General features: G+C 46.9%; 1 long non-coding RNA gene across 1 annotated transcript in view; it reads left to right on the top strand.

Annotated features, from left to right (window-relative positions):
• The first annotated feature begins 14561 nt into the window (after positions 1–14561).
• The window catches only part of LOC137540729 (uncharacterized), a 136839-nt gene continuing 131096 nt past the window's right edge, over positions 14562–20304 (top strand). Inside the window, exon 1 of the long non-coding RNA XR_011025038.1 lies at positions 14562–14632. This is a non-coding gene — a long non-coding RNA (uncharacterized lncRNA). The remainder of the gene's footprint in view (positions 14633–20304) is intronic.

Here is a 20304-nt window from a genome sequence, read left to right as displayed (position 1 = left end):
ATATATATATATATATATATATATATATATATATATATATATATAAATGTTGCTGTTTTTTTTATTTATTTTGCCCTGCTCCCTCCCCCCGCCAGCCAATCAGCGTGATCGGCTGTCATAGGCTTCAGCCTATGACAGCCGTTCACTCTCCAGCCTATGGAGGGGACAGCTGTGTCACACGGCTGTCCCCAGTGCAGCGCTGCTGCCGATCGCAGCGTGGTACACAGTTATTGGACGGCGATTTCTAACAGTCTCCAAGTGGCGATTGCCGCTGTGAGACTGAAGGCGGAGCGGAGCAGGAGATGCGAGCGCAGCCTGTGCGCGTTCTCCTGCTAGCACCATAGAAGGCCGTTCACGCTGGCGTGGAGCGGTCCTGGGGCTGTCGTTGAGTCCATGCCAATTGGCGTGGAGCAGTCGGCAAGTAGTTGAAGCGATTTTACAGTTTTTCTATTCTTTACATTGAGGCCTAATCACCTCCAAAATGATGCAGGACCTGCGTTTGGGACAGAATCACATTGCTCTGGTGTGACCTAGCCCATACAAATACATCAGGTCTCGTTCACATTGGGTGCTTTCATAAACGTGTAAAAGCGTGTGATAAAAAATGCATGCATTGTTGCGTGTTTTAGTGCGCGTTTCAGTGTGTTGTGGTGCACTATTTTTAAAGTGGACCCATGCATTTACATGCGCTTAAAGGACAAATGAAGGGAGATGGATATGGAGGCTGCCATATTTATTTCCTTTTAAGCAATACCAGTTTCCTGACAGCCATGATGATTTATTTGGCTGCAGTAGTGTCCGAATCACACCAGAAACAAGCATGCAGCTAAGCTAACAACTGATCTGCAGATGATTGTTCAGGGTCTATACTTCTAAAGGTGCGTTCACACGCACTACTATAGAGAACGACGGGTCCGTCAGACCCTCCTGCTGAGCGGATCGTTCAGAAACAGGCTTATCAGTCTGCAGACAGACTGTACACACGCACTACTGTCGGGAGAACGCCTGCCCAGCGGGAGGGTCCCGTCGTTCTCTATAGTAGTACGTGTGTATGCACCTTAATACTTTTAGCCAGAGGATCAGCAGAACAGCCAGGCAACTGGTACTGCTTAAAAGAAAATAAATATGGCAGCCCCCATATTCATTTCACTTCAGTTATCGTTGAAACATTTTTTTTTTCAGCATGTTTTTCTTACTGTAGCAGTAGCAGTTATCAAAGATTTGTTTTAATTTGAAAATGTTTTTTTTTTCAATTAGGGGTAAAAAAAAAAACGCATGCGCTTCTATGTGCTAAAAACCGCACCCATTCACTTGCACTGATGTGCGCTTTACAGCTCAATGCACATGCATGCAACGCCACGTTTTTGTAACGCAGCTCAGCGCAGCGCATAGATGTGAACCAGGCATATTTAATTACCAGTACATGAGAAAATCAATACCTTGCAGAACGCACAGCGCAATGTGCTGTCAAAAATGCACCGAAACGGCACTGACATGAATGAGGCCTTAGTCAAGTGCTTTTCAAAATGCTAGCACTTTCAAAAGCGCTCTTGGTGGGAACCAGCCCTGAAGTAAATCAAGTACAAAAACAACATCTTTAGAACGATTTGCCATTCAAATCCTCTTGCCAAAACTATGCAGCAGATTGATTCCTCCCACTTCAAAGACTTTTATCTCACGTGTGTATGCCGCTTTAGCCATTATGCAGGAGAACAGAGGCGCCAAAAGGATAAAAGGAAGCTAAATGAGCTTAAAAAAAAAATCTTGGTAAATAGAGGAGGTAGTGGTGGACTTACCTCCTCCAAGTAGACACACAACGACTAGTAAAGACAGTCAATGTATTTTATTTATGAACTCCAAATATGCAACGCGTTTCGCAGGTTTGATCCTGCTTCATCAGGCAATAACAACGGAGCAATAGCATATGTGGTCAGTAGAAGAGCCAGGCACCTCTGTTTTTGATAAATCTGCCTGGGCACTAACTCTTTCATACAGGCAGCTGACAGGGTCACACATGAGTGAAGCTGTAGCCATGCTTAAGGTGCGTACACACATGCGACTATAGACGTTTGAAACGATCGTTCCCCGATCCTTTCAAACGACGATCGTTTGAAAAAAAAAGCAGCCAACGACCATGAAGTCTAACGACGGACGAGCTAGATCGTTCAAAACGAATGATCTAGCTTGGCGGATTTTTCCCAACGACGATCGTTTGCAAAAGTAGTACATTGTTGGAAACGGTCGTTCGCACTAGGCTTGACATGCGCATTTCACTATTTCTCCATGGAACTTTTCATTTTTATGCGCAGGCGCAATAGTTACTTTTAAGTGATGTAAAGTTCGTTCTAATGATCTGATCGTTACACACCTTTTAAAACTAACCTTACTTAGGTCGTTCTTTCATCAATTAAAAGTTTGTTCGTCGTTGACAACGAACGATCGTTGTCGCATGTATGTACGTAGCTTAAGACGCGACATGTTGCAGTTTGCAGCCAAGTAACCTCACTATGTGTCAAGCGATGACGCCAATGGTTTTACAAATACTGCCATTTGGCTGCATTTTAATTGCACCTGGATGGTGGAAAAAGGCAAATGTTCTATTTTATCTTTTATTTTTGGCAGAAGCAGATCTTAAGGGCCCGTTCACACTTAGAACCGCAGAACTTGCGGGAGTGATTTTCCCGCGATTAGCGTGGAAAAATCACTGGACACTGCGGCGGTTTTGGAGCGATCGCGATTAGCGTGCTGTGCATGCTAATCACGATCGCAAATCGCGGAACGCTCGTCGCCGGCAAACTGGCGATAACCGCAACCGCGGCAGTGAGAACACTGCCACTCGCTACATTGTGTAGCGGTTCTTGCAGAACCGCTAGCGGTTTGCCGTGAGCGGGAATCGCACGATTCCCGCTCAGGTGAGAACGGGCCCTAAAGGACACCTGGACTGAGAGGGATATGGAGGCTGCCATATTTTTCTTTTTAAACAATACCAGTTGCCTGGCAGTCCTACTGATCTCTTTGGCTGCTGTAGCATCTGAATCACACAGCTGAAGCAAGCATGTGGCTAATTCAGTAAAAAAAATAAAAAAAATAAATAAAAAAAAAAATCGCCCGATATGCATGCTTGTTCAGGGTCTATGGCTAAAAGTATTGGAGTCAGAGGAACAGCAGGACAGCCAGGCAATGTGCATTGTTTAAAAGCAAATAAATATGTCAGCCTCTGTATAACTCTCAGATTAGGTGTCCTTTAAATGTAATCCTTGTTACTTGCAAGAGCACAAACAGAAGATCATAAGCATTTGAGAGGGATGAGCTGCGCTCAAAGGTGAAAGAAAAATAGTCGACTGGGAATCGAAAATAAATAAAATAAAAGTCCCTGGAGTCATAAGGGGAGGAAATCCCATCAGGGGTTACACTGTATTTTTTTCATGTATGCTTCCTTTTGGTAAGAAAACTACCGTATGTGAGTCATCTGTGGAAACCCCAAATTAAAATTCTCCAGCAAACGATAGGCAGGCAGCGATAAAAGGCCAACAGGGCAGTGAACAGGTTAAATGCACAGCAAGCAACTGAAATCTCTGTGATTGGCTACCTGAGTAGTCAGTCTTGCTTGGGCTGATTAGTCCCGCCCCTATCATGTGCACAACTATAGGAAGATTTGAGCAAAATTTAAAGGGGCAATGCCATCTCCCAGGAGCCAAAACAAGTATTAGCTACAGTATCCCCCATATTGACACTCTTATTACTACCGTAAGTGTATTCACAAGAAACATGACAGTGCAGGAGATTTTCACAGACCACAAACAAAATGATTTCAGTATGACTTTGTAGACAGACAGCTAATGACAAATGCAGAGAGCAGTATTGTGAGAGCTCATTTTACACTGCAAGACTACAGGATATCTTAGCTGTTCATCTTTAACAGTGACAGCGCGTCCGGTCTGATGTGACCGCAGCACTTTCTGCAAGAGGAAGAGACTCCGCTGTCTTCCCCCATATAGTACAAGCCCTGGCTTGTCCAACCTCGGGGTCACGATTTCACCCGTAATCGATTTTTGTGTGCCGCTCCTGAGATCTGTGCCAACACACGTTTCAAAACAAATGATTAATTAAAAAGAACCCGAGATGTGAGACCTATAGAAGCTGCCATATTTATTTACTTTTAAACAATACAATTTGCATGGCTGTCCTGCTGATCTTTCTGGTCAGCCGGGTCTAAATCAATCACACACCTTAAACAAGGATGCAGCTAATATTGTCAGGTTTGTTATAGCCATCTGATCTGAATGCTTGTTCAGAGTCTGTGGCTTAGGCCCGCTTCACATTAGCGTCTTGAGCCAAACGGATCCGGTGAGCGGATGTAGTCACATGACACGGAAGAAGACGGAAGCCTCTACCGCCGGCTTCAAAAGAGTGTTGTTATTATTATTTATTAGATTTATATAGCGCCAACATATTACGCAGCGCTGTACAATAAATAGGGTTACAGACAATGATAACAGGGGTGACAGAACAATACAGGTAATAGACAATAGATACAATACAGGTAATAGCAAACAGATACACAACACAATGCAGACAGTAGTGCAATGCCAGATCATAAACTGGAGTGGAAGTGGTAAAAATTACAAGTTCCAAATTCTGGGTAAAGTGCACACAGTGAAGTATGATACACAAGGGGAGAGGGCCCTGCCAAAGGCTTACAATCTAGAGCAGGGGTCTCAAACTCGCGGCCCTCGATACAATATTTTGTGGCCCTCGCCGGCAAAAGCTTCCTTATAGTTTGCTTCGGTGCTCCCAAGTAATCCGCCGCATCCCCGCCGCTAAACGAGGGCTGCAGAGCCCCCAAATCGCCCAGGGGGCAATCCGCCGGCATTTTCTTGGAAGGGGCAGAGCTTTCAGCTTCAGCTCTGCCCCTTCTGACGTCAATCGCCGCACGGATCACCACCTCTCCCCGCCCCTCTCTGTGAAGGAAGAGTGAGAGGGGCAGGCAGAGGCGGCGATGCGCCGCGATTGTGAAATTCCTTATGCGGCCCAGCCTCATCCTGACTTTGCCTCCTGCGGCCCCCCAGGTAAATTGAGTTTGAGACCCCTGATCTAGAGGGAGGGGTTGGTGACACAAAAGGAGGGGGTGCAGCAAGAAGTTATTGGCAGAAAGGATTAGGGCAGTGTTGAGTCGATGTAGGCCTCCTTGAAGAAATGAGTTTTGAGTGCTTTTTTGGAGGTGTTGAAGGTGGGAGCGAGCCTGATGGGCAGTGGGAGAGAGTTCCACAGGATGGGGGCAGCTCTAGTGAAGTCCTGCAGTCATGCATGGGAGTGCGAGATGCGTGGGGTGGACTTAAGAGGAGGTTGTTGGAGGAGCGAAGTGGGCGGCCAGGTGTATATCTGCTGACCAGGTCAGAGATGTAGGTATGTATTTTACCCTCCCTCACCCACCCACCCGCTGCTCAGGTTCACGTCCCCACATCCCCCCATCCCCTGTGGAACGGTCCGTTTCTTCACTAGTGTGAAGAAATGGTCCGCTTTCCATTGCCCCAATGCTGCAGCACTTTTTTTCCAGTTCCGTTCCACTGGGCAGAATGGTCCGGAAAATTAGGGCCTGAAGCATTTTTTAGGTCCGGGGATGCATGTGAATGGATCCATAGGTTAACATTGGATCCTTTCACATCCGATCCGTTTGTACAGTATATGTTTCCGGTTACGTTCCGCAAAAAACTGCTAATGTAAACCGGGTCTTAGCCTCCCTGGCATTCAATTTCCCCAAGATTTCTGTACAAAAAAATTATTCCTGTAGCTTGCCAAAATGTGTCAAGCAAGGGTCTAGTGTACAGTGCAGTAGAGTATTGACGTGTATGCAAATCAATACTGTTCACAGCATGTTTTGTATTTACGTGTATAACCGTCAATACCGCTAGGGAGGACAACTGAAGTGCGAAGAATATGGAGGCTGCCATATTTATTTCCTTTTACACAACACCAGTTGGCAGTTGCCTGGCAGCTCTGCTGATCTCTTTGGCTGCAGTAGTGTCTGAATCACACCAGAAACAAGCATGCAGCTAATCTTGTCAGATCTGACAAGGTCAGAAACACCTGATCTGCTGCATGCTTGTTCAGGGTCTATGGCTAAAAGTATTACAGGCAGTGGATCAGCAGGACAGCCAGGAAACTGGTATTGCTTAAAAAGTACTAAAAATGGCAGCCGGTACTTATCCATTAGCCGGGCGCATCCTCTAGGTGGCGATAATTACTATTCCCCCTCCAGGCCGCCATGGATAGTAGGGAAAGATGTAACTCTGCTGGAGTTCTATCGCCACCTAGAGGATGCGCCCGGCTAACGGAAAAGAACCTGGCAGCCTCCATATCCCTCTCTCTTCAGCTGTCCTGTAATAGAGGCAGAGGATTAGCCTAGTCTATAAAATCAATCCTTTTCATGAATAAACCTGAAAAGATTGAATGTTTTGGTTGAATTGTGTATGGCTCTTAAAGTAAAAAAAAGCCCGGCGCTAGGTGTAGTGGTTGGAGATGGACACTCAGCTGGATGCTTGCTGGGGTGGTGGGTGCGCTGTGCGAACTTAGTATTCAAACCCCCACAGGTAGAAGGCAGACCCCAGCACAACACCTTTCCATAAAAAGCACCGTTATTCCGTAGCTGGGTACGTACATATTGGCATAGCAGTGGGGGTGAACAGGCCTGACAGCCGTTTCGCGGTCGCCCACTTCCTCAAATGCCAATCATACACTTGAATTCATTGGATAACATCATTCATAACAACCCAGAGATGTGAACACGTCGATACAATTATACATACAGCGCTTTCACAGGCAGCAATGCGAATAGTACAAATCTTTAGGTTGGGACCACACTTGCATCTGCGGTAACTAGCTTTTCTGTGGACAATTTCATGCATATGGGCCCATATGCAGTTATTTATTTATTTATTGTATTTATAAAGCGCCAACATATTACACAGCGCTGAACATTAATTTAGGTTACAGACAATATTTAGGGGCGACATGCAGCAATATGACAATACAGGAATACAAGAAAACCAGATCACACACCATAGTAGGAGTACCAGGTAATGCTTAGTCAGTAACTGGATGGAGCATGGAGATTAGGCAAGTTAGGTTCACTCAGATGCATAGCATGGGTTCACAGTAATGGAGGTGCAAGATCAGGTAGGACACAAAAGGAGGAGGACCCTGCCCAAAGGCTTACAATCTAGAGGGAGAGGTAAGGACACGAATGGTAGGGGACCAGAGTTCAGCTATAGGTTTAGAGCCCTTGTGACGGGTAGTAGGCCAGAGTGAAAAGGTGAGTTTTGAGGGCTTTCTTGAAGATGTTGAAGGAGGGGGCTGCCCTAATGGGTGGAGGTAGGGAGTTCCATAGTGTTGGAGCAGCTCTTGAGAAGTCCTGGAGGCATGCATGGGACTGGGTGATGCGGGGGGCGGTTAGGCGAAGTTCATTGGAAGAGCGGAGTGAGCGGCTAGGTGTGTACCTCTGAGTAAGATCGGAAATGTAGGTTGGGCAGGTTTTGTGGACAGATTTGTAGGTCAGACACAGTATCTTGAATCGGATTCTGGACTGGATATTCACTTTTTCTTCCGAGATTTCCTCTTTGTCACAAGAATCAAGGCTTGCAGGCCGAATGCAGCCCTCCTTGCCATTTTATGTAGCCCTTAACTGCTTCAAGAGTACATCATTAAAGCCTTGTTTACATTGCGTTCGGCTCGTGTGTCCGTCCGCGGTGGCCTTATTTTGAGGCATTTTTTCTTTCCGATTCCCAGCGCTTGAGTGGGCGTTTTTTTTGTTTTGGGTTATCGGTTTCCGACGTGGTTTTCCCGAGCGTTTTGGTAATTCACTCCCTGACGCAAGTCGGGAAGTAAACTATTTGATCCGGAAAATAATAAATGCTGAAACGCTACAGAAAAATAAGAAAAAGCGTTTCAAAATCTGCTAGCATTTTGTGGATCTGCTAGCGGTTTTTGGTGTGCACCAGGCCAAAAAGGGAAATTTCTTATCAGTGAGGGTCACACTGTAGTCACTTCCTGTCTGAGTTAGGACTGAGTCAGCCACTTACATACCTGATATTTAACTCTTTCAGGCAGAGAAAGAAAAAAAGTAACACAGCATAGTTACTTGTGTGCTAGGCACTGTACATACACATGTCTATCTCATCATGTCACATGTCACTTCGGGTATCCTTTAACTACTTAACCTCCTCAGCGGTATGGATGAATATATACGTCCATCACCGCCGGAGGTCGCCGCTCAGGCCCTGCTGGGCCGATTTTTGCGAAATAAAAAGCAGCACACGCAGCCGGCACTTTGCCAGCCGCGTGTGCTGCCTGATCGCCGCCGCTCTGAGGCGATCCGCCGCGAGCAGCGGCGAAAGAGGGTCCCCACCAGCCGCCCGAGCCCTGCGCAGCCGGAACTAAAGTTCCGGCCAGCGCTAAGGGCTGGATCGGAGGCGGCTGACGTCAGGACGTCGGCTGACGTCACTCCGCTCGTCGCCATGGCGACGATGTAAGCAAAACAAGGAAGGCTGCTCATTGCGGCCTTCCTTGTTTATTCTGGTCGCCGGACGCGATCAGAATGACGCTTCCGGAGCGCCCTCTAGTGGGCTTTCATGCAGCCAACTTTCAGTTGGCTGCATGAAACAGTTTTTTTTTTTATTTAAAAAAACCCCTCCCACAGCCGCCCTGGCAATCTTAATAGAACGCCAGGGAGGTTAAGGACCGCCTCACGCCAATGGGCGTGACCGCGGTGGCAGCCCCAGGACCGCCTAACGCCAATTGGCATCAAGTCCTGGGGCTGCAGTTTCCCAGGGAACGTCCGCGCGCATGCGTGATCGTTCCCTACCTTTTCACCGTGAATAGCCTGCTAGCCGCCGATCGCGGCTAGCAGGCTGCTTGTAAACGTAAGAGGAAATAAATCCCCTTTGTTTACAAGCGTACAGCGCTGCTGGGGGCCGCAGCGCTGTACGAGATCGGCGATACCCGGCCTCTGATTGGCCGGGGAGCGCCCTCCTCTCATAGGCTGATGCCTATGAGAGGCGGAACAGGATGGATCGCCGTCCTGTTCCAAATTACATGACGGAGGGGAGGCAGAAGGAGAGGGACGGGGGGAGAGAGAGCCTCGCTGAGGCATCCTGAAAGAAAAATAAACAAAGCCTGCAGCGATCGGACCCCTCCGGCGGCATCTCCCCTTAGGGACAAAAAAAGGAGGTGAGACCGATCGCTGGGCTTCATAGCTGGGCTGTGCATGAGGCTGAAAAGCCTGCACAGCCCAGCACTGCAGAAATGAGCCTGGTCTTTAGGGGGGGTTACCACTGCGGTCGTCAAGTGGTTAAGCTGGGGTGGAGCAACTACCTACAGGACTGCCCCCTCCCCCAGCAACATTAGCATGGGGATCCAAACCCCCATGTGTGGCTGGTAAAACACACACACCTACCTGCCCCCTCCACACGTTTCAGAGCAACGCAGCAGAGCAGTGTAATATTCAGGCCTCGTTCACATTGCGTTTCGCTCGTGTGGCCGTTCATGTTGACCATTTTTGGAGGAGTTTTTTTTTTCTCCTCCCGGTGCTGGGGTGGGCGGTTCGTTTTTGCACAAAGCTCATTTCTACACGCTTTTCCAGAGCGTTTTTTAAAATTAATAACAGAGGCGCCTTTAATAACAGAGGCGCTTATCGTGACCTTGAGACTATACTGCTAGTACTATTACTACTATTATTACTATATAACAACTATTTGTTATTGCCTGAGGAAGCAGGAATATACCTTGCGAAACGTGTTGCATGGTTGTCTGGAGTATATAAATAAACCTGCCTGTACAATGGTTACCTAGGAGGTAACCCACTTTTGTGAGTATATGCACTATATACTTTTCAATTCCAACCTATTGTTTTGCTTACTACACTATATTGGGCTCTCGGTGTCCCCACTTTTGTTTATCAGTTTTTTTAATTCACTCCCTGACGCAAGTCAAAAAGTGAACTCTTTGACGCCCAAAATAATAAATACAATGTACGCAAACACAATTGCCGCACAAAGCGGAAAAAAAGGTTTTATAAGCGTTTTGCGTTTCTCCTATACTTTCCATTGAGGCGGAATCGCCCTGAAAATGGTCCATGCACTGCTTTGCTGACTCAATAGCGCACGACCCACGCCGATATGAACCTTCTCATCGACATTCATTGCACAAGCGGTCGGGGGGGGGGGGGGGGGGGGCGTTTTTAAAAAGAGCACGCGGGAAAAAAAATTGAGAAAATGCATGCAGTGTGATCTAGCCCTTAGGGCCCTTTTCCACAAGCAGGTAATAGGCAGTGAAAAGACTGCCGAACTCTCACAACTGCTTGCTGCTGCCTGGTAACTGCTCACTGAGCACGCAGTTCAGATGCCTGTGGAAAAAGGGCCCTCACCTGCTCCAGTAATGCATTGGATCCCTTCTGCACACTGTACTGCACACTCTATGGTTGCAAAAAACTGTAATGGCCGAAAACTGAAACATAATGATTTTTTTCCCACATTTTTCCCTATTTTCCCATTAAAACACATTTAGAATAAAATAATTCTTGGCATAATGTCCTACCTAAAGAAAGCCTAATTGGTGGTGAAAAAAACAAGATATAGTTCATTTCATTGGGATAAGTAATGATAAAGTTATAGACAAATGAATGGAAGGAGCGCTGAAAGGTGAAAATTGCTCTGGTGCTCAAGGGGTAAAACCCCTCAGTTGTGAAGTGGTTAAGTTTAGGCACTGATGTGTCAGTAACCCCAGAACCTGTATAACTTAGATGTGTCGGTATTTAAAGGTATGAGGTGGCAACCCTGCCTGTCCAGGAGAGCCCAGATAGTGCAGGAGAGCAGCTGACAGGCGTTGAATACACCGACTATCAGTTGCCCATGTGAAAGGGGCCCAAAACAAGAAAAGAGTTTGGTTCTTAAGGGGTACCTGAAATGAAGGAATAAAACGTGTTATACATACCTGGGGCTTCCTCCAGCCCCCTTCAGTAGAGTGACCAGATTTTTGTGGGTCCAACCTGGGACGGGGAGGGGGGCGTGGGCAGGGGGGGCGGCGCGCGCAGCGCGCTGCGGCGAAAGGTGGGGAGGACTGAGGAGCGCGCAGCGGCGAAGACTGGGGGGGCTGCGCCGCGCTGAAAAATGGGCGTGGCCATGACATTGTATGGGCAGAGCTAACGTAATGATGTAACAGCGAGGCATAAGAAAGCAGTGTTTATGCCATGATGTGGACAAACGAGACTTTGCATCATGGGTGTGCAGAAACTGTGTGATGCTAATAGTATACCGTAACCACAAAGCAGCAAACATAGCCATCTATGACCATTAAATAATAAATGCAGTAACAGTTACCCCGGACACCAGAAAATAAACGCAATAGGCAACATGTCAGCACAAAATAACCGCAATGCGGGCAACATGTCAGTATAAAATAAATGCAATGCGGGCAAACATGTCAGTACAAAATAAACGCAATACGGGCAAACATGTCAGTACAAAATAAACGCAATGCGGGCAACATGTCAGTACAAAATAAACGCAATGCGGGCAAACATTTCACCAGACAATAAACGCAATGCGGGCAAACATGTCAGTACAAAATAAACGCAATGCGGGCAAACATGTCAGTACAAAATAAACGCAATGCGGGCAACATGTTAGTACAAAATAAACGCAATGCGGGCAACATGTCGGTACAAAATATACGCAATGCGGGCAACATGTCGGTACAAAAGAAACGCAATGCGGACAAACATTTCACCAGAAAAGAAACGCAATGCGGGCAAACATTTCACCAGAAAAGAAACGCACTGCGGGCAAACATTTCACCAGAAAAGAAACGCACTGCGGGCAAACATTTCACCAGAAAAGAAACAATGCGGGCAAACATTTCACCAGAAAAGAAACAATGCGGGCAAACATTTCACCAGAAAAGAAACAATGCGGGCAAACATTTCACCACAAAAGAAACAATGCGGGCAAACATTTCACCAGAAAAGAAACAATGCGTGCAAACATTTCACCAGAAAAGAAACCTAATGCGGGCAAACATTTCACCTGGAAAAGAAAGCATTTACTCACCTGGCAGAAGTCTCCGGCCTCTGGCGCGCTGCTCCTGGGACCGTCTTACTTTTCCTGCAGTCTCCCGCGCTGACAGGGCTACGGCAAGATGGCGCCCGAAGCCCTGTACTGGAGACACAAATAGGTCTCCAGTACAGGGCTTCGGCAGCCATCTTGCCGTAGCCCTGCTCGCCTGCCGGTGTCGGAAACAGACACCGGAAGAGGAGGCTGGAGCGGGGCTGCAGGCAATCAACTGGCACGGCGTCTATAGACGCCGCTGCCAGTTCATTGAGGAGAGAGTGGCCAGAGTCCCGAGGCCGGGACATCCCGATGCTGAAAGCGGGACGTTTCCCGGGACCTCATGCTGCCTGGAACAGCGGACCCCGAATCCAGGACGTGTCCCGGGCAATCCGGGACGTCTGGTCACTCTACCTTCAGGCCACTCAATCCCTTGTTGTCCTCCTCCGCCACCTGGATTCTTCGGTCGGGAGCGTTCTACGCAGGCACGGAACTCTCCCGGCGGCGGGGGTGCGGTCACGCATGCACAGTACGCTGCGACTTGCGAAGATACTGGGCTGCCTAGAGGAGGATCCAGGTGGCGGAGGAGGACAGTGAGACCGAGCAGCATGAAGGGGGCTGGAGGAAGCCCCAGGTATGTATAACACTTTCTTTTTTTTTTTTTACTTTGTCCCCGGTTTACTTTGAGGCCTCTTTTCCACGAACTGTTTCTAGGCAGTGAAATGCCTCTCAAACTCTCACAACGGCTCACTGCTGCCTGGCAACTGCTTGCTGAGCACACAGCTCAACAGTCGAAGAGAGGCCTGAGACCAGCCAGCAGCTTTCTGTAATTGGCAAACAGGCATGCAGTAACAATGACAGACAAAGGAGACAGCCAATAGGAGAAGCCACACCATCCTACTCCTCACTCTATTGTAGCCAATATACTGCCGGGCGGTTGCTTCTCACTGTTCTTTCCTGCTCCATTGTCCAATCAAAATTGAAGGTGTGTACCAGGTTTTAGTCATCTGACATAGAAGAGATCCCTCCAATCAATGTTTTGTTGTTTCATTGTTTTGTGTCTGTAAGGTCTCTTTTCTCACAACTGCTCACTGCTGCCTGATAACTGCTTGCTGCCGCCTGATAACTCCTTTCTGCCGCCTGATAACTGCTTGCTGCCGCCTGATAACTCCTTTCTGCCGCCTGATAACTCCTTGCTGCCGCCTGATAACTCCTTGCTGCCGCCTGATAACTCCTTGCTGCCGCCTGATAACTCCTTGCTGCCGCCTGATAACTCCTTGCTGCCGCCTGATAACTCCTTGCTGCCGCCTGATAACTGCTTGCTGCCGCCTGATAACTCCTTGCTGCCGCCTGATAACTCCTTGCTGCCGCCTGATAACTCCTTGCTGCCGCCTGATAACTCCTTGCTGCCGCCTGATAACTTCTTGCTGCCGCCTGATAACTCCTTGCTGCCGCCTGATAACTCCTTGCTGCCGCCTGATAACTCCTTGCTGCCGCCTGATAACTCCTTGCTGCCGCCTGATAACTCCTTGCTGCCGCCTGATAACTGCTTGCTGCCGCCTGATAACTGCTTGCTGCCGCCTCATAACTCCTTGCTGCCGCCTGATAACTCCTTGCTGCCGCCTGATAACTGCTTGCTGCCGCCTGATAACTGCTTGCTGCCGCCTGATAACTGCTTGCTGCCGCCTGATAACTCCTTGCTGCCGCCTGATAACTCCTTGCTGCCGCCTGATAACTCCTTGCTGCCGCCTGATAACTGCTTGCTGCCGCCTGATAACTGCTTGCTGCCGCCTGATAACTCCTTGCTGCCGCCTGATAACTCCTTGCTGCCGCCTGATAACTCCTTGCTGCCGCCTGATAACTGCTTGCTGCCGCCTGATAACTGCTTGCTGCCGCCTGATAACTGCTTGCTGCCGCCTGATAACTGCTTGCTGCCGCCTGATAACTGCTTGCTGCCGCCTGATAACTGCTTGCTGCCGCCTGATAACTGCTTGCTGCCGCCTGATAACTGCTTGCTGCCGCCTGATAACTGCTTGCTGCCGCCTGATAACTGCTTGCTGCCGCCTGATAACTGCTTGCTGCCGCCTGATAACTGCTCGCTGCCGCCTGGTAACTGCTCACTGGTAACTGCTCACTGCTGCCTTGTAACTGCTTGCTGAGCACACAGCTCAACAGTCTGTGGAAAAGAGGCCTAAGGGCCCATTCACAGTAGAAGCACTTTTTGAGCGTTTTGTGATTGATTAGCGTTTTTAAAATCGCTTCCATTAAAATCGCAGTAAAAATGTTAAACGCTGATCAATCGCAAAACGCTCAGAAAAATGCTTCTAGTGTGAATGGGCCCTTAGTGCAGGTACTTGATTTGTTGCCATTCTATTTTTCCTGTTGCAATAACAAATTAGAATACGGTTTCAGCCTCCACAGGTGTTGCTGATATTTGCTATGATGTCAGCGTCTGCCCCTGGCCAGCAGGTGGCGATCACTAGGACAGAAGAGGCTCGCCATCACTAACCAGTGTGCACACACAGAAGGGGAAGGTAGGTCCTTCCTCTTCCTTATGATGAAGTCATGCAGTTGGACAGTTTATAGGAAATTGCAGTGCAGCTGCAACAGATAATGTGTGGTCATGCCCCTAAGGAATTTATTGTGTGGATTTGAGTCATAACTGAATATTTATTTTAGAAATAATGTGAAGGTTAACTGTAGTGTATATTTGTTATGTTATTTGTTATGTTGCTCTGTATTGCATTCAGTGAAATGCTGCATTACTTATTGGCAAATACATTAGTCACTAAACTACAAATATTCGGCAATAACAGATATGTGGAAATACTGTATGTATACAAGGAACAAATGTCAAAACCATATGAGCCATATCTGCCATAACTGTGTTTGCTTGAAAGTGCTAGTGAATTGAAAAGCTCTTGCAATGCTATAGGTGACTTTTATAAAAATCATGCATGCAGCAGATCAGGTGTTTCTGGCATTATTGACAAGATTAGCTACGTGCTTGTTTCTGGTGTGATTCAGACACTACTGCTGCCAAATAAATCAGCAGGGTTGCCAGGCAACTGGTATTGTTTAGAAGGAAATAAATATGGCAACCTCCATATATCCCTCACTTCAGTTGTCCTTTAAAAGGAAAGAAATATGGCAGCCTCTATATCCCTCTTACTTCAGTTGTCCTTTATGGCCCATTTCCACTATCGCGAATTCGCATGCGGTTTTTGCATGCAAATTTGCATAGCAATACAAGTGAATGGGACTGTTTCCACTTGTCAGGATTCCTTTGCGGTTTTCAGTGCAGAAAAAATTTGCATGGCAGAGCCATCAGAATTCGCATACCGCTATGCGAATCGCATACAATGTTTTTAATAGGAAATTCGCATAAAGGTTTGGGTATGCGAATTTTCATGCGAATTCGCATAAAACAATGGAAAAGCTCACCAGCACTGCCATGGTTAAATTCGCATACATCGTCATCCATGCAAATTCGCACGAAAATTCGCATAGATCAGCATACGAAATTCGCATCTGCATGCGAATTTTTACCGTGGCGATTCGCACCGCACAAGTGGAAATGCAGCCTCAAGCTCAGGCATAGCTTGAGATGCTTCTCGTTCTACTACCTGGCTCTCCTCCTGCATTGCATGATTCCATGCAATACTAGGAGATCGAGAAGCAAGGGAGTAAATTGAGAGGATGGACGCACATTGTTGGATCACCCGGAAATTGCTGTGCATAGACTCTGCATTAGTCATGGTCAATGAGATGCAAATAATTTTGAGTTGATGCAGGATCATGCAAATTTTGTAAGCAAATGTACTCATCATGAAAATGAACCAATCAAATCCTGTTGAGGTAGAATTTGATTAGTCCATATTCAAGCTAAATGTGCAAACTCTTCTTTCACAGTAGGACGTTGCGTTTTGATGCAATGTTAAAGTCGCAACGCAAATTACAAAGCAACGCCCCAAAAAAGTCACAACGCAACTTAATGCCCTGTTATTGTTGCATACAGTAGAGCATACAGGCAATGAAAAGTATGCTTCCAAGTCATTACTGAGCATGTGCAAACAGTCCAACGCAGCTAATAACGTGTATAACGCACGGCATGCAGTACTTTCCGTGCAGCGTTAGTCACTAACGCAACGTGTGTACTGTGAACGGGACATTGATTTTTCATTGCAGTGAGTTATTCTGCGTTACATGTTGCTTTAACGTCTCACTGTGAAAGATGCCTTAATAATCGTTACCATTCACTTTATTTAAAATTGCGGTAAAAAACCGCAGTGATCGCGTACGTGAAAAATTGCTGCAATTTTAATGTAAGTGAATGGGAGCAATTTGAGCCCTTAGTGTCCATTTTTCCTTGTTTCGGAAGGTATGTGGGAGACTGAACTGTTAAGCCCAGTACACACCAAAAACCTCTAGCAGATCTGCTAACGCTAGAGGTTTTTGAAGAAGATTTTCAGAGAGATTCTAGGCATGTTTAGGGCCCATTCACACTTGCGTTTGCAAAACGCCCGCGATTTTTGCCGGCGTTTTGCAGGAGTGATATTTTCAAAATCACTGAACACTGCGGCCATTTTTCAGCGATCGTGTTTAGGGCTTCTATAGCACTGAAACACGATCGCCGGGAAATCGCTTGAAAATGGTGCCGGCAACGTGTTTGCGTTTCGCATTTTTGGTTGATTTGCGGTGATTAGCGCAAATCGCCCAAGTAAGAACGGGCCCATAGGGTTTTAGTACATTAGCGCTTTTTAAAAGCGCTAACGTTAGTGTTTTGACGAAAGCAAAACGCTCTAGTGTGAATGGGCCCTTAGAGAAGTTTTCTAAACATGCCTAGCGTTTTTGTGTAGCAGATATATTGTTACAGTAAAGCTGTTACTGAATAGCTTCTGTAACAAAAACGCCTGGAAACCCGCTCTGATCTAGCTTTTTTCAGAGCAGTTTTCCACTTTCCTATACTTTTACATTGAGGCAGAAACGCATCTGCAAACCGCAAAAATGTTGCAGGAGCCACATTTGCGGTTTGCTAACCCTCAAACCGCTGGTGTGCACCATCCCATTGAGGTACATTAGCCAAGTTAGTGTTTTTTTTGTTTACACATCTGTTACCCATATATGTGTATGGCTTTCTTTACATAAGCTCTTTTATTGTGAAGCAGTCTGCATAAGCCCGATTTAAAGGACATCGGAGGTGAAAATAAACTGAGATAATCAATTGTATCAGTCGTCCTCCTCCTAAAAATGACTATCACTTTCCTGCTCTCAGAAGCCATTTACTGACAGGCAAGTGTTTTATGGCTGTAATTCCTTACTAGTGAGGGTTATGCTATAGTCCTACCCAGACAGAAACTGTCACTTTCATACCTGATTTGTAACTCTTTCAGGCAGAGAAAGGATAAAAGGAACACCGCCTAGTTATTTGTGCACTTGGCACTGTACATACACTTCTATCTCATAATGGCCTCAATTCACTAAACTTATCTCCTGTCTTTAATAACTCTTCTAGAGTTGCTACCATGGTGATAAGGCATGTAGTATTCAGGAAACATTTTACCTCAGGCAAGCCTAAAGTTAACTCTTCTGTCTTTTTTAAATTAACTCTCCAATCCTTAAAATAACTCCAGAGTTAAAGACAAGCTGTTAATTAGCTGCGTGTGAAAATAACTACAGAGGAGGTAAATTAACTACAGGAGAGGTAACTTAAGGAATGAAGAGGTAAGATAACTCTCTCACGTGTGGAGGTAAGTTTTCTCCTGCCTTATTATCTCTAGCATGATCTTAGTGAATTGAGGCCATTGTCACTTGTCACCTCGCATGTCCTTTAAGAAGTCAGTCCTCTAGGCTCAAGTGATTGCCTGTTTGGCAATCTGGATTCTGGAGATAACGTTGCTACTTTCTTTCCATTATCTCTAATTGCCGTTACCCAATAACAGCTTCCTGGTTAGCACATTGTTAAACTGTAACATCGCCCACTTGAGCCATAGGTAATCATGGACATTACCTTGCACATCAGTTGTCCTTTCAGTTATAACTGACAGCAACTGCTATACACTTGACAGCAACTGATATGTTTAAGTTCTGACAATGGCCTCAATTCACTAAGCTTATCTTCTGTCTTTAATAACTCTTCTAGATTTGTTACCATGGTGATAAGGCATGTAGTATTCAGGAAACATTTTACCTCAGGCAAACCTAAAGTTAACTCTTCTGTCTTTAAGTTAACTCTTTAATCCTTAAAATAACTCCAGAGTTAAAGACAGGCTGTTCATTAACTGTGTGTGAAAATAACTACAGAGGAGGTAACTTAAAGAGAATCTGTAACGTTAAAACGTCCCCTGGGGGGTACTCACCTCGGATGGGGGAAGCCTCAGGATCCTAATGAGGCTTCCCACGCCGTCTGCCGTCCCTCGGGGGTCTCGCTGTAGCCCTCCGTACAGCGGTGACGTAATATTTACCTTTGCAGGCTCCTGCGCAGGCGCTCTGGCTGCTTTCGCTCCGAAGGAGGCGGAAATACCCGATCTCAGTCGGGTCCGCTCTACTGCGCAGGCGCAAGTCTCCGGCGCCTAGAGCGGACCCGACTGAGATCGGGTATTTCCGCCTCCTTCGGAGCGAAAGCAGCCACAGCGCCCCCGCTGGAGCCTGCAAAGGTAAATATTGAATTGAACAGTCGGCACAGTCGCCGGCTGTTCGGAGGGCTGCAGCGAGACCTCCGTGGGACAGAGGACGGCGTGGGAAGCCTCATTAGGATCCTGAGGCTTCCCCCACCCGAGGTGAGTACCCCCCAGGGGATCTTTTTGTCGTTACAGAGTCTCTTTAACTACAGAGGAGGTAACGTAAGGAATGAAGAGATAAGATAACTCTCTTACTGTGTGGAGGTAAGTTTTCTCTTGCCTTATTATCTCCAGCATGATCTTAGTGAACTGAGGCCAACCTCTCTCTTCATAACTGGAAGGAACTTGTAAGAAGAAAATGGTGAGCTTCTGAGGAACTGACGGTAAGGTAAGTATGTAATATTCACTTGCAGGTACATCATGTGTTTACTTTAAGGCTGCTTACACACAGGGACGTTACAGGCGCACGTTAGTGCAGCCTGTAACGCTCCCCCAACGTACAGCAATGTAACACAAGTGGGCTGTTCACAGTGCCCACGTTGCGTTACATGTAATGCTGCACGTTCTTCCAAAAGTGCAGCATGCTACGGTGTTACAGCGGCTTAAGCCACATTAGACTGTTTGCACATGCTCAGTCATGTTGGGGAGGAGCGGAGAGCGGCCAGGCACATGGCTAATATTCACTGCACGTTGTGACGTGCAGTGTTTACTTCCTGGTGCGGCCGCTCTGTGCGATGATTGGCCAGCGGGACCACGTGATGCCGCATGCGTCTAAGAGTACGCATCACGGACGCCAGAGTGAGCTGCACAACGCGGCTCACTCTGACGTCTACATCGAAGAGCACCAGGCCTTGCGTTAGGTGCACGTTATGCGACCTTAACGTACTACCTAAAGTAACGTCTTGGTGTGTAACTAGCCTAAATAATTTTACTTGGTTCAGGTTCCCTTTAAAGTGTATCGGAGCTGAAGCTCGGTTACAAAATCAGATACTTGTCATAAGAGAGGGAAGCCTCAGGATCCTATTGAGGCTTCCCTTGCTACTCTGCGATTCCCCCGTCGCCACGCAATATCTGACGGAGCCAGGGCCGCATATGCGCAGTAAGCAAGAGCCGGGCATGCAGGCTCGTGCGGCAAGGTTCACAGCTGTGATCCAGGAAGAGGAGGTGTGTGGCCCTGATGCTCAGCAACTGGGGGGGGGGGGGGGGGGGCTGGGGTAGGGCAGGGCTTCCAATTACTCAGTAGGATCCTGAGGTTTCCCTCTCTTCAGAATACGTTTCTGATTTTTGAACCCGAGCCGCCATATACTGTACAACTGCACCGCAAAGCAGCCTTCGATCAACATTATGATATTGAACTTGACAATGGCAAAGAACAGCCATTCCCAATAATGTAATGTCGTCCTTTGGACAATCATGATGCCACTGTTAAAGGGACACTATGGCGAAAAAATTTAATTATGTGCAAACATAAAATAAGTGTTTTTTTTTTTTTTTTTTTCCCAGAGTAAAATGTGCTATAAATGACTTTTCTCCTATGTTGCTGTCACTTACAGTAGCTAGTATAAATCTGACAGAAGTGACAGGTT

The sequence above is a fragment of the Hyperolius riggenbachi genome, chromosome 12 (genome assembly GCF_040937935.1).
Source record: "Hyperolius riggenbachi isolate aHypRig1 chromosome 12, aHypRig1.pri, whole genome shotgun sequence".
Lineage (NCBI taxonomy): Eukaryota > Metazoa > Chordata > Amphibia > Anura > Hyperoliidae > Hyperolius > Hyperolius riggenbachi.
This window is presented reverse-complemented; position numbering and strand designations above follow the sequence as displayed.